Genomic DNA, 12,878 nt, shown 5'->3' with positions numbered 1-12,878 from the left:
GGCAGTCCAAGTGCTTCACTGACTGCCTCATAATATTAGGAAACAGTGAAAAAGGCCTCTAGTGTTTGGCATAGACAATAAACTTAAAGAAAGCTAGGGATAGGAATTACATAGAATGAGCAGGCACAAAAGGGCTGTAATCGCACCATTGGAGGGAATAACCACATTTATGAGGTTATGAATCCATCTGCATATTCAAATCTATGTGAATGTGTATATATGCATATGTAAATATAAATCATATATATAAATTATACATATTTTACACAACTCAACTGAAGTGAAATTCAGATGTATTTACTAAATGCCTACTGTGTTGAGATAAAAAAACTAGACATGTTTGAGGAGCAGATAATCTAGTTATCTAGGAGGCATACTTATAAGGAGAAGCATAAGACAATAGATCACTAAATTCTAAACTGAACAGTGCAGAGAGCAGTTCAGAAAAGGGGAAGTATAAAGTAGTTTACATGAGGAAAAGTCCATGGAGGAGGTGAGGCTTTAGCTGGATCTTGAAGGATGGGTGATATTCCAATTAATGCCTTTGTCTTCTCATTTATCTAAGCATATAATCTCCTGAAGCAGCCTGACAACTGAAAGCCCCTTCAGAGACTCAAATACCATCTTTCTTCTTTCCCTCCTCCTCCTCCTTATCAGAATAGCTAGCATTTATAAAGCACTTTTAGGTTTGAGAAGCATTTTACAAATTCTCACATTAACCCTGAGATGTAGGTGCTATTATTATTCCCATTTTACAGATAAGGAAGTTGAGGTGGGCAAAGGTTAAATGACTTTCCCAGGGTCACAGAGCTAAGAAGTAGCTAAAGTTATATTCAAACTCTTGTCTTCTTGACTCCAATTCTTGCGCCCTAGGCACTGTATAACTAGCTGCCTTGTAGAATGTAAGCTACTGGAGGACAGGACATGTCTCTATACTCCTCAAAACCAAGCACAGTACCTTGTACATGACAGATGCATTATAAATCCTTGATGATTTGTTAAAAATGAAGTGATATTAGTTTTAGGGTAGGAAGGTAGTCTGAAGACCAGTCTAGGAGATGAATGAAAAGGATTATGATGGTATTTTCAAGTCTGAGAACCTGTCCTCAGGTTAAAATCTTCATGGAAAGTCTACTCCATCACCATGACTCCTTGGAATGAGCCCCAAAGAGCAGAGTGGAATGAAAGGGAAAGACACCTTAGTGAGCCACAGGCTGATGTTAAAAAAAAAATGGGAGGTGACACAATGATACTGTATCAGGTAGCCCATCTTACAAGAGTATTTTGGAAAATTCCCAAACCCTACAGAACCACTCTATCGGATCATTACCATCGAGAAAGCAGAAAGCCGCAAATACCGTTCTCATTATGGAGAAGCTTAAAACAATTCACCCCACACATTAAAAAATCCTCAGAAGCTAGAGGAGGTTGGAACAGTAGCCTGGAGCACTATAAAACTCATGAAAAATTAATTCAATCCTCAAAGCCAGCACCAGTAAGGACTACTCTACATAACAAAAAGTTCTCAGTTGCATTATTAAAAACATTGCTTTGGAGCGATCAATTAATTTCAAAGGTTCAACTCTAAGCACTAGAAGTTATCAAAGACAGATGTGCTAAGAAGTATCCTCTCTATCAAATCCAGTGCCCATCTGCTCTACCAGGGTTATAATTATGATCCTTATTACCGGCTTGCACACTTTTGCTTTTGTTTTAATCTCAATGATTTTGGGGGTGAGGTTCACACTTAGAAGTCCAGCAGAGAAGCAAGAGGAATGACAACATCTTTATCCAGGAGCCTAAGACTCCCGCTCCTCAGAGTGTCTGAACCTTGCGGTTCTCAGCTCACACTTACAGTCTCATCATCTTTAACAGCAAATTCGTAGCTTAAAAAAATTTAATTCCTTAAGCCATAATTGTACATGTTTCACTAAGTAGCAAAGTGTGCTCATTTTCAGTAATGGAGAGATAGATGACTGTGGCTTACAGGTCATCTCTAGGGACATCAATATGTGCGTGGCTCCCTTAATAAATGTGTTCATTTGAATGCTGAATATTATAAAGGATGATAATTCATTTAAAAAAGTGAACTCACCACAGGGCTCCTTAAGTAACCAGTTCTTCTGGTGCGTTGTGAAATATCATTCTCTATACAAAAACTTAATATAACCAATATATTAAGAAAACACCTCTTACACATAGCAAGCTATATTTCCACAGTAAAACTTCATTAATTTGGATTATTAGAAATGTCAATCTGAATTAGCTGGAAGCCCTTCAAGTACACACTATAACTTGATTAGGCAAACTAAAAGCATTACCAAATAGAGGTCATTTGGACCTCCCTCTGATGTACAGGGTGTCCTAAAAGTCTTAGTGCAGTTTTAAATTATTAATGCTATTAAAGCATAAAACTGCACTAAGACTTGTACAATGCTTGTATAAATAAGAAAGATTTGTAATTAAGAAGGTAAAACTTTTTATAGGTAAAGGAAGTGATTGCCACTAACTTGCTTTAAACCAATTTATTATTTTAAGTATGTTAAGCCTTTTCCCTGTATCCTGCCTTCAATATTATGTTTATGTAATTGTTTCTTCATGGTTAAACACAAATGTGAACTTCAACCTAACTTCAATTCAAGTTATCACGGGTTCTAAATTAGTATGCTATGAATTAATGAGACTTTCCTCTACTTAAAATCTACTAGTTTTTTCCAAACTAGAAAGTCTGGAATGTTCCATAGATGCTTCAGTGTAATAACAGAGAGAACGAATGTGTAAACACAATGTGTTATTTTAAATCTATTCCTGCTCACCCGAGACCTTGGGTCAGGAAGGGCAGAGGAACTAGGCAAAAAGAGACGCCCATCACTATGCAGTGAAACACTGAGAGGAAGCATCAAAGAGGAAGGGGGCAATGATTGGGGATTGGGAGAGCTTTGGGGTTTAGAGATGATGATGCGAAGAGAGAGCATGAGATTCAAACAAGAACAGCACTGTACCCCACAGGGGCAATGGAATGCCAGTCCTGAAGTCAGGAAGACTCATATTTGTGAGTTCAAATCTGGCCTCAGACACTTACTAGTTGTGTGACCTTGGGAAAGTGACAACCCTATTTACCTCAGTTCTCCATCTGTAAAAAAAAAAAAATGAGCTAGAGAAGGAAGTGGCAAACCACTCCAGTACCTCTGTCAAGGAAATCCCAAATGGGGCCACAGAGAGTCAGACATGACTGAAATGACCGAACAGCAACACTGCAATCCAACAAACATTTATTAGATGTCTTCTGTATGTAAAGTCATTGTGCAACATGCTCTGAGAAACTAGAAGTTTAATTATAACATCTTCACTGGCATCGTTATTTAAGAGAGATACAACATGCACAAACAACTGCAATATATAATATAAAATATAAACATGGCATCCCAAAGTCTTGGTGCAATTTTAAGCTCTAATAGTTTAAAGCTAAGGCACCCTATGTGTGGTAACCATGGTGTAGGGGGATAGAGAGCTGGTCTTGGAAGACCTGTCTCTAAGTCTCATCTTGGAGTCTATTGCTTATGTGACCCTGGAAAAGTTACACTGGCGACCTCTGAGTGCTTCAGAAACTCAATAAGACTAGATGTTGCAGGACCAAGAGCTGATCTACATAGTAGAGAGAAAATCCTTACTGGAAGTTCCTTATAGTGATGAAATCATAGGAAAGGTCCAAAAAAAAGGTACATAATATTTATAGTAAGTGACTTTTGGAAAGTTAAAAATAAAAGCAAAACAAAACAATTCATGGTATAACAACATGAACACTAAAGGAGACAGGAAACTGAGAGAGAAAAGATCATCATCAACTAAGGAAAAGTCTCCAGAAACAGGCAGCATTTGGGTTGGTTTTTAAAGGAGGTACATGGAGGAATACAACAGACTAAATGAGTGGGAAAGCTGGAGGCAAAAAGCATTAATAACTGCCCCAAGAGTGGGCAGCTAGGTGGTGCATGGAGTCAGGAGGACCTGAGTTCAAATCTGGCCTCAGATACTTAACACAAAACTAGCCGTGTGACCTTGGGCAAGTCACTTAACCCCAACTGCCCTACCTTCCCCCCTCCAAAAAGAAAAAAAAAGAACTACCCCAAGAAGGGAGCATGATAAAGTAGAAAGGCTTTGGAGTCAGAAGACATGAATTCGAATGCTACTGTTGCCCCCTTTGGGGCCTCAGTTTCCTCATCTATAAAATGTGACAATTAGATTAGATGGATTTCTGATAGATCTTTCCTTGTTGTTGTTGTTCAGTTGTGTCTGACTGTGGGTGATCCCATGGACAACTCATGGGGTTTTCTTGGCAGAGATACCAGAGCACTTTGCAATTTCCTTTACCAGTGGATTAAGGGAAACGGGGGTTAAATGACCTGTCCACGGTCACAAAGCTAGTGAGGGTCTGGGGTCAGATGTGAGCTCAGGTCTTCCTGATTCCAGGTCCAGCACTCTATCCACTGACTTATCTAGCTGCCTCTCAATTTCAATTAGCAATAATTATGCCTTGGTTAAACCTCATTGGCTATGATGCTGCCCCGCACAAAGCTCATCTTTCTTCTTACCTTAGCCCAAAGCAGGCTTCTGTGAAACTTCCCCGTCATCTCCGCACATGAGGCCTCTAATCCGGCCAACGTCTCTGTCTCCTCTCCACCATAACCTTGGATTCTACCACTGGTACCACATTATCTTATACCCACATGGTACAGATTCCACATTTCTACCATCCTTGAGAAACAGTAAATGAGATGTGTTCTTCTTCTGTGTTCTTGTCTTTCTGCTGAGAAGGGTAAGGTCTCTAGTGGCGAGGGAAACACTATGCTATTCATGACTGTTCATAGCTCCCCTGCCTCCCCAGGTTACCTCCCCCAGAAAAGCAGCCTTCTGTGTATCTGTGATGCAAAGGAAGTTACCAAGATGCATTGGCTACAGTTGGTGTTGCAACCAGCCCCTTAGACATCGGGGCACACAAAGATCCCCATTCAAAGGGTTAAAAACCAATCGTGGGTTAGCATGTTGCATGAAGTTCTGGCATTTATTGAGGAAGAAACTCAGAGTAATGGCGAAAGTATTCATTACAGGAATATCAAATATATCAAAGCCATTTACTTGGTAGACTGCAAAGGGATAATTTTTAACTTTTTTAAACTGCCCTGTATGATTTGTGACCTTTGCAAATTCAATAGGGAGCAACAGCTCATGTTAAGTAGTAGGAAGAGCCCTGGATTTTAAAGTCCACAGACTTGTGTTCAAATCTCAGCTTTGTAACTTACTACCTGTGTGATCTTAGAAAAATCAGTTCATCTGTTTGTGTTTCTGTTTCCTCCTCTGTAAAACAAGAAAGTTTGGACTATGTGATCACTCAAGTCCTGTCCAGCTCTCAGTGTTCAAGATGTTAATAGAACCTACACTTTGGGACTAATAAGATCCTAAAGTTTAATTTTAGATGGGAACCCTCAGGGGAAAAAAAGTCAATCTATGTACAATGTAACAGGGCAATAAAGATAATTTAAAAATTCATTGGATGTTTACCATAAGCATAAGTATTATGTGCAAAGTACTATGTTAGGCTCTGGTAATAAAGCTAGAACTGACACAAACCTGGCTTTCAGGCAGTTTACATTTGATGGAAGATATGACATACACATAGATGAGAATGATAAGAGGCAGGGTGTGAAGGGGGCACAGGAGAGAGTCAAAGGGCTCCAGGGAGGTGTAAGGACAGAAATCACATTCTGAGGTAGGGAGCTTGTTGGTATGGGTGGCACCTGAAGGAAGAGAAATTTTTGAACTGGCAGAAATGAGGAGAGAGTTCATTCCAATGTGGGGAGTGAACTTAAGTGCTTGTGATTTGGAACACAGCGTACGTGAGTGGGAGGAATAGAGATAGAAATGTGGGCTAAAGTTCATTTTTAAGAAAAATAAGGCAAGATAGGCAGGTAGAAGCTAGATTTTGGAGGGTCTTATAGGTCAAGCTGAGGTATTTTTATTTTATCGTACAAGCAATAGGAAACCTGTGTGAAGGTTTCTGAGCAAAAGAAAGACACACTCAGACTTGTACATTAATTACTTTGTAGAGGCTTTATGAAAGAAGGATTGGAGAGGAGAAAATTTGAGGTAGGGAGACTGGGAAGGCATTCCAATATTCCAGGCAAGAGGTTATGATCCTGAACTAACATCATGTCAGTAAAAAAGATTATAGTATCATAGATTAAGAGCTAGAAAGACCTCAAAGGCCACTGAGTCTAATGTCCTTATTTTATGGATTTATGGATTATGGATGATGCCCAAGAGAGGTTAAATGACTTGTCCAGAGTCATCCAGCTAGTAAGTGTCTAATGCGGGATTCAAACTCAGGTCTCTAGGTTCAGTGCTCTATCTACTGTGCCATCAAAATGCCTCTAGGTGAAAAGAAAAAGGATGCAAGATATATAAAAGAGGAAGAATTAACAATATTTCCCACTTGTTTAAATATGGGGAGAGGGAAGAGGCAAGAATGACCCAGGTATTTGAAGACTGGTTGACCAGGATGATATTGTCATTAATCTAAATGGACAAGTTGGAAGGAGATGCAGGTTTACTGAAGATAAAAGTGAAAAGTTCAGATTGGTATGCTTTGAGTTTAAGGTACTGTGGGACAATCTGGTGAAGACATACAGTTGGATTTTAAAGACTAATTCAATCTATTCATTTGTCTTTCTAGCATATCACACACACACACACACACACACACACACACACACACACACAACTAAGTGCCACAGTGAATAGAGCACTGGGCTTAGAATTAGGAAGACTCATCTTCCTTAGTTCAAATCTAGTCTCAGACACTTACTAGCTGAGTGACTCTGAACATGTCACTTAACCCTGTTTGCTTCAGTTTCCTCAATTGTAAAACGAGCTGGAGAATGAATGGCAAACAATATCTCTGCCAGGAAAACCACAAATGAGGTCATGAAGAGTCGAACAAGAGTAAAAAATGACTGAACAACATACTCCAGTGCCCCCAACCACATATATATGTATATATGCATATATGTATATGCACACACAAACATGTATATAAATACATGTAATATACACATATACATGCACTTTTTCAAATTGCAATTTTAAAAAATTGTAACACTTGCATAATGCAAAATATTTCAAATTAACTACATGCAAATGCAACTACTTCGTTTTTCACTAGAATTTAAAATTTTTACAACTGAGGTAAGATTTGTTCATATGAAAATGAAGCAAAAATACATCTTGAAATGTTTTAAAATAAATTATATTTTAATACTTATGTAGGTCTTTTGATCTTCTGAAATTAAAGAATAACTAAAGATTTAAATTATGTAACTTACCAAAATGAAAATGTAGCCCAAGTTGATATTTTATTCATAAAATAGCTACATTTTAAAAACAATCAATTTGGGAAAATTGCAACTGCACATTATTAGACGACACTGAATTGTCATACTGTAGCATACAGAGAGAAGTAAATATTCTTATAGTCTGGAATACTCAGATATCTTGGTTCACCACACATGTTCACAAACATTATTCATATACACATGTGTACATATTTACACATGTATGCATAACATGAACCATGTATATTAGAATTACCTTAAATACAATAACATGTTATTCATATGCAATCAATACTTCTGTGGTGGATTAGAAAATGTATTGGCTGATAACTGAGAGAATTTTGCATATCTTTATTATTTTCCTTGAAACACCTATTTTATAATGGATGTCAAAAAACAATTAAAAAAAACAATCCTAGCAAGAAAGACAAAAGCATATTTAAGATAATCAAGGGGGCAGCTAGGTGGCGCAGTGAATAGAGCACCGGCCCTGGAATCAGGAGTACGTGAGTTCAAATTCAGCCTCAAACATTTAACACAAAAACTAGCTGTATGACCTTGGGCAAGTCACTTAATCCCAACTGCCCTCCAAAAAAGCAAAAAAAAAAAAGACAATCAGATCCTAGTAATTTTCACCAGCCTCCTCATTCTTCTTGTTAGCCCTCCCTATCTGTGATGAACTAGTGACTTTCCAGAGAATTGGTCTATATCCCACCTCCCACTGCTGCCATGGTCCCTTAGGAATAGTATATGTCAACTTCAATATTTGCTTTCAATATTTGCTAGCTCCCCTCTGGATCATCTCTCTTTAAGGCAAACAGAATTCCCTTAACTTTGCTAGTAGCCATTTGAGATTCTTGATGACCACTGATGGAGCACCTTGTTTGTACCAAACTTGTCAGGATACAGAATCCCAATAGATACTATTACTCTCATCTGACCATCTCTGTTGTATTTTAGGTCTATTTTACAGGATCCAGAAGTAGAAGGGGACTTCAGAATGACAGTGTAGCCCCCTCATTTTATAGATGGCAAAACACAGCATGAAGAAAGGGAGAGGGAAATATAAGCAGAGGATTGTGACCAAGGACATGGAGGTAAGAAAGCACAAAATAAACCTTGGGGCAGTAAAGACAGCACAATATAATACCCTGAATGAATGCTGAGCCTCAAGAAAGATGGTGGTGTCACAATGAGGAAGGATAGTCAGCATGAGGTAAAAAAGCAAATTGGGGGGCAGTGAGGGCTGCTCCTGTAACATCTGTACAGCACATTGAGAGCTTTGGTTAATAGGAATTTATAGAAAAGGAAGGAACATAGCAGTATTTTGCAAAAATTAAACTTTTCTAAATTAATACAAGATGAGGAGGAAAGGATGTTTCAGAGGGGCTCTTCTTCCTTGACCAAATAGATAGTTAGATAGATAAATAAATGGAAATAGAGGACCTAACCCCCTCTCGACATATCTGAAACTTTTCCAGATGTATAATTTCTCTTCTTACTGCTCAGGCAATAGAAACAAGAGGTAGACTTCCCTGATACAAAAACACTAAGAAAAGCCAAGAAACATTTCAGAGTCTAATAACTTCCTTGCCTAGAAACAATTCCTTCTAAGCAGCAGAATCTTTTTCTTGAGAAGGCAACAATGCCTACCGTGATCACTTTTATCTCCCCAATGCCTTCCCTCTGTTTCCATATATTACAATGTAAAATTAAAAACAAAGATGACTCCATCTTAAAGATAAATTCCCCTGCCCTCGTTTCCCCCTCTTCCCCTCACCACATACTCCAATGTTTGACTGTCTCCAACAGATCTCCAAGCCCCAGCCTCCAGTCAATAGCTGGGTGCTTCTATTGGGTTGCCAAAAATATCACGTTTTTTATATTCTCGGCTTTTGCCAATACATGGGAGAAAGGGACAATCTTCCCCAGACATAGGAAAGATACATTGACTCTGATACTATTTTCCTGGAAGCTTCATTTCTCTAGGGTATTTCTATTTGTGGCCTGTCATTTATCTTCCTTCCATCCATCTCTCTATCTATCCATCCATCTACCTACCTACCTACCTACCTATGTCAACATCTACCTTACTGTCCTTTCATATTTCAGCCAGTGCATTTGCTTATTTCTCCATGTGGTTGTCACAATGGAATAGAAGTTGACAAGAATATGCAAAGACCAGCACCTATCACTTTGTGAATAGACAATTCCAGTGGTGCTGGAGGAGTCTCATTCTGCTAAGTTCTGAAATGCTCTCTATCCATTTTTCCACGCATTCATTTATCCAAGCAGGGCTGACTGTAGCATAGAGAGACAATGCAATATATACATTGGATAAAGTGCTGGACTTGGACTTTGGAACTCAGAAGGATCTTGGTTTGAATTCTGATTTTAATGTGTTCTCACTAAGACTGAAGAAAAGTCACCCGACCTCACTGAGTTTCCTCATCTGTAAAATGGGGATAATAGTGCCTGTAGTGCCTATCCCCCAGAATTCTTGTGAAGATCAAATTTCTAACACACACACACACACACTCCTAAAAATCTTAGTATGGTTTTAAGCTATTAAAGCTTAACATAGCACCAATTTGTGTGTGTGTGTGTGTGTGCATGTGTGCTATCTAAATGTCTGTTATTGCTATGATCTCAAATCAGGGTTATAACCACATGAAGGCATTTGGAAATGCTCAGGTCTTTTACAAGTTATTCACTTCCATCATTCTTAAAAACTCCTTACGAGGTGGTGAAGGAGCTAATAAGCAGCAGAGGGAGGTCATAGCTACTCTTGCAGTAGTGAGATACAGTAAAATGAATGAGGATCTGAAATCAGGACAGGGAGCTGAGCCTGAATCCCACCTTTGACTTTTAATAGTTGTGTGTATGTATACATTTGAGATACCACACTTATTTTCTCTGTTCCCAGTGGAGGGTGGAACAAGGTTATATTCTGCTTTCTTGTCTCAGCTCTTAAAATGTAAACAAGTGTCATTTTTGTACTTTGTTTTGGTGATTTTGCTGTTGAAAATATACCCCAAGTGTAGTGTTGGAAGTGTCTAGTGTTCCTGAGCTCAAGAAAGATGTACCTAACAGAGAAAAGTGTATTAGATAAGCTTCTTTCAGGCACGGATTATGGTGCTGCAGGCCATGAGTTCAATATTAATGAATCAACGATACAGTACATCCAGAAAAGTGAGGAAGAAATTTGCCATTCTTTATTGTGAGGCCACTCTGGAAAGTGCTAAAATAAATGTAACCAGAGGCTTGCAGGAACCTAACCCTACATATCCCCTAGGAGCAAAGGTTCAGGATTTGCTAATTTAGTATTTGAAGTGACGTTACAGAACATAACAACCTCAAATGATGAAAAATATCTTTATGTAGTGATCCACTCTCCTAGCCCCATACCACTAGAAGGCACAGAGGTTAGACTCCGATCTTCTTTGAGCTAAGCTTATTTATTTCATGCTGTTAAGTTTTGATTGTATTGTTCTTGCTGTTCTATTCATTTATACTATTGTAGACTTGGTGTATTCAGAAGTGTCAAACTCCTTAGTGTCCCAACCAAATGAATATGTAATTGGGAAATATTTAAAAAGATAATTAATACAACATAGATAATGTCAGTTTGTGGTTTTCTAAGTCAAAATGTGCTATCAGAAGTCTGTTTCTATTTAAGTTTGACACCACTGGTATAGATGGCTTTTCTGGATCAACTTCACTTTGCATCAATACATTTCTTTCTATCAATCTTTATTTGTATCTATCATCTCTCTTGTAGTTCTATAAACTTCAGTAGTTCCCCATTTATTACCCACCCCTCCCCCCTGCAAATTCCTGTTTGGCATTTCAAGTCCTTTCCAATTTAACCTCAACCTATCTTTCTAGGCTGATTACATGTTATTCACCATTACATATCCAACATTCCAACCAATCTGGCTTACTTGCTGTTTCCCACACACTGAATTTCACAGGTTGTCTTTTCATGACTAGAGTGCCTTCCTCCACCTCCCCACTCAACTCTGCCTCTTAAAATTTCTAGTTCTCGTTAAGATTGTGCTATCTCTCGCAATCATTCTTTACTGATCTGTTGCAAGTATCTCTCCTCCAAATCATTCATATTTATTGTGTGTGTATCTTGTATCAATTTAACTGTGAACATGTTTGTGTCTGTTTCATTTTTGTAGTTGTATGACCTGTGCTCAACACAGCATCTGGAACATAGTGGGTGCTTAATAAATGGTTGTTAACATGTCATATGGATAACCACAACCAACCAATAAATTGTAAATTCCTTGAAGACAGGGATTATGTTGTTATATTGATAGCACCTAATATACATTAGGTGCTTAATAAAGGCACTGAAATATGATAACAAGAAAAGAAGGGACCAAATACACTATCCAAGTATTCAAAACAATCCAAAGTCTACCTAGGGTTCTGCTCTTCAAAACAACGATGCCCTGATATCTATTCACAAAGCTCCAACCTCAGTACGTGTTACAAGAAGGGCGGGTGATAATTGTCTGGAGATTTATTATGGTGGTTAGAAGAATTTTTGGCATTTGGGTTGAAAGATGGCAAGCAGCAACCAAAGTATTCCATGTGGAAACCTAAATTGGAACTTGGGCAAAAAAGAAAACACAAAATTGAGCCAGTCCTTCCAGGGATGGGTTTGCGGTATTGTTCTTATTTGTTGTTGGGTCTCAATGAAACAGCAAGAGTTTGATCTTTATGGGGGGCCACACTGGCCATGCCAGTTTAAGCTCAACTACTGTTGTCTTTTAACACTGGTCCTTTCACTGACACAAGCTATTTGTCATACTCACTTTTCAGCTGCATACTTTCTGAACCTTCTTGAACTGGACAACAACATTCCATGGAAAATAAAAGGGGCAATTGAACAAAATAAGCTTGTTCAGATAAAATGAAGTGATTTAGGTCTACGCTGTTGCTGAAGTTGTCTCCTAAGGCTTGCTCCCCATGCAGAGCAAATAAAGTCAAGCCCAAATGATTTTTATATAAAGTCCATCTTTCTTGCCCTTTCAGCTCTAAGTTTGACTAAATGATGGAAAGGCATTCTAGTAGATTCTAGATATAAAGCTACCTTTGGCATAGACATAATTAATGCCAACTACAGACATAAGACCAGGATGGTTGGACTTTGTCAGGAACAGTTATAGTGGTTATTCAAATAAGAATCCTTCTCTCATTGCAAGTAATTGACAAATTACACAAAATGGACTATCCCCAAAATCATCACCACCATCATCACCACCATCACCACCACTATCATCACCATCACCATCATCACCACCACCATCACCACCATCGCCATCACCACCACCATCACCATCACTGTCATCACCACCATTGCCATCATCACCGCCACCACCATCACTACCACCATCACCGCCACTGCCATCACCACCACCATCACCATCACCATCATCACTGCCACCACCACCACCATCACCACCACCATCACCACCA

The 12,878-nt window shown here is 38.7% G+C and overlaps 1 protein-coding gene and 1 non-coding gene across 2 annotated transcripts in view; both read right to left on the bottom strand.

Moving 5' to 3' along the window:
- SLIT3 (slit guidance ligand 3) overlaps positions 1-12,878 on the bottom strand; it is an 818,102-nt gene that overhangs the window by 474,989 nt on the left and 330,235 nt on the right. The gene's annotated exons all lie outside the window — the stretch shown is intronic.
- On the bottom strand, positions 4,507-4,574 carry LOC138172888 (U4 spliceosomal RNA). Its single transcript, XR_011171259.1, has one exon. It is a non-coding gene; the product is annotated as a U4 spliceosomal RNA (small nuclear RNA).

This window comes from Petaurus breviceps, unplaced genomic scaffold, assembly GCF_028583685.1.
Source record: "Petaurus breviceps papuanus isolate PSGF00001 unplaced genomic scaffold, PetGlider_PUasm1.0 551, whole genome shotgun sequence".
Taxonomy (NCBI): domain Eukaryota; kingdom Metazoa; phylum Chordata; class Mammalia; order Diprotodontia; family Petauridae; genus Petaurus; species Petaurus breviceps.
Note: the sequence above shows the minus strand (reverse complement) of the source record. Positions and strands in the feature narration are given on the sequence as shown.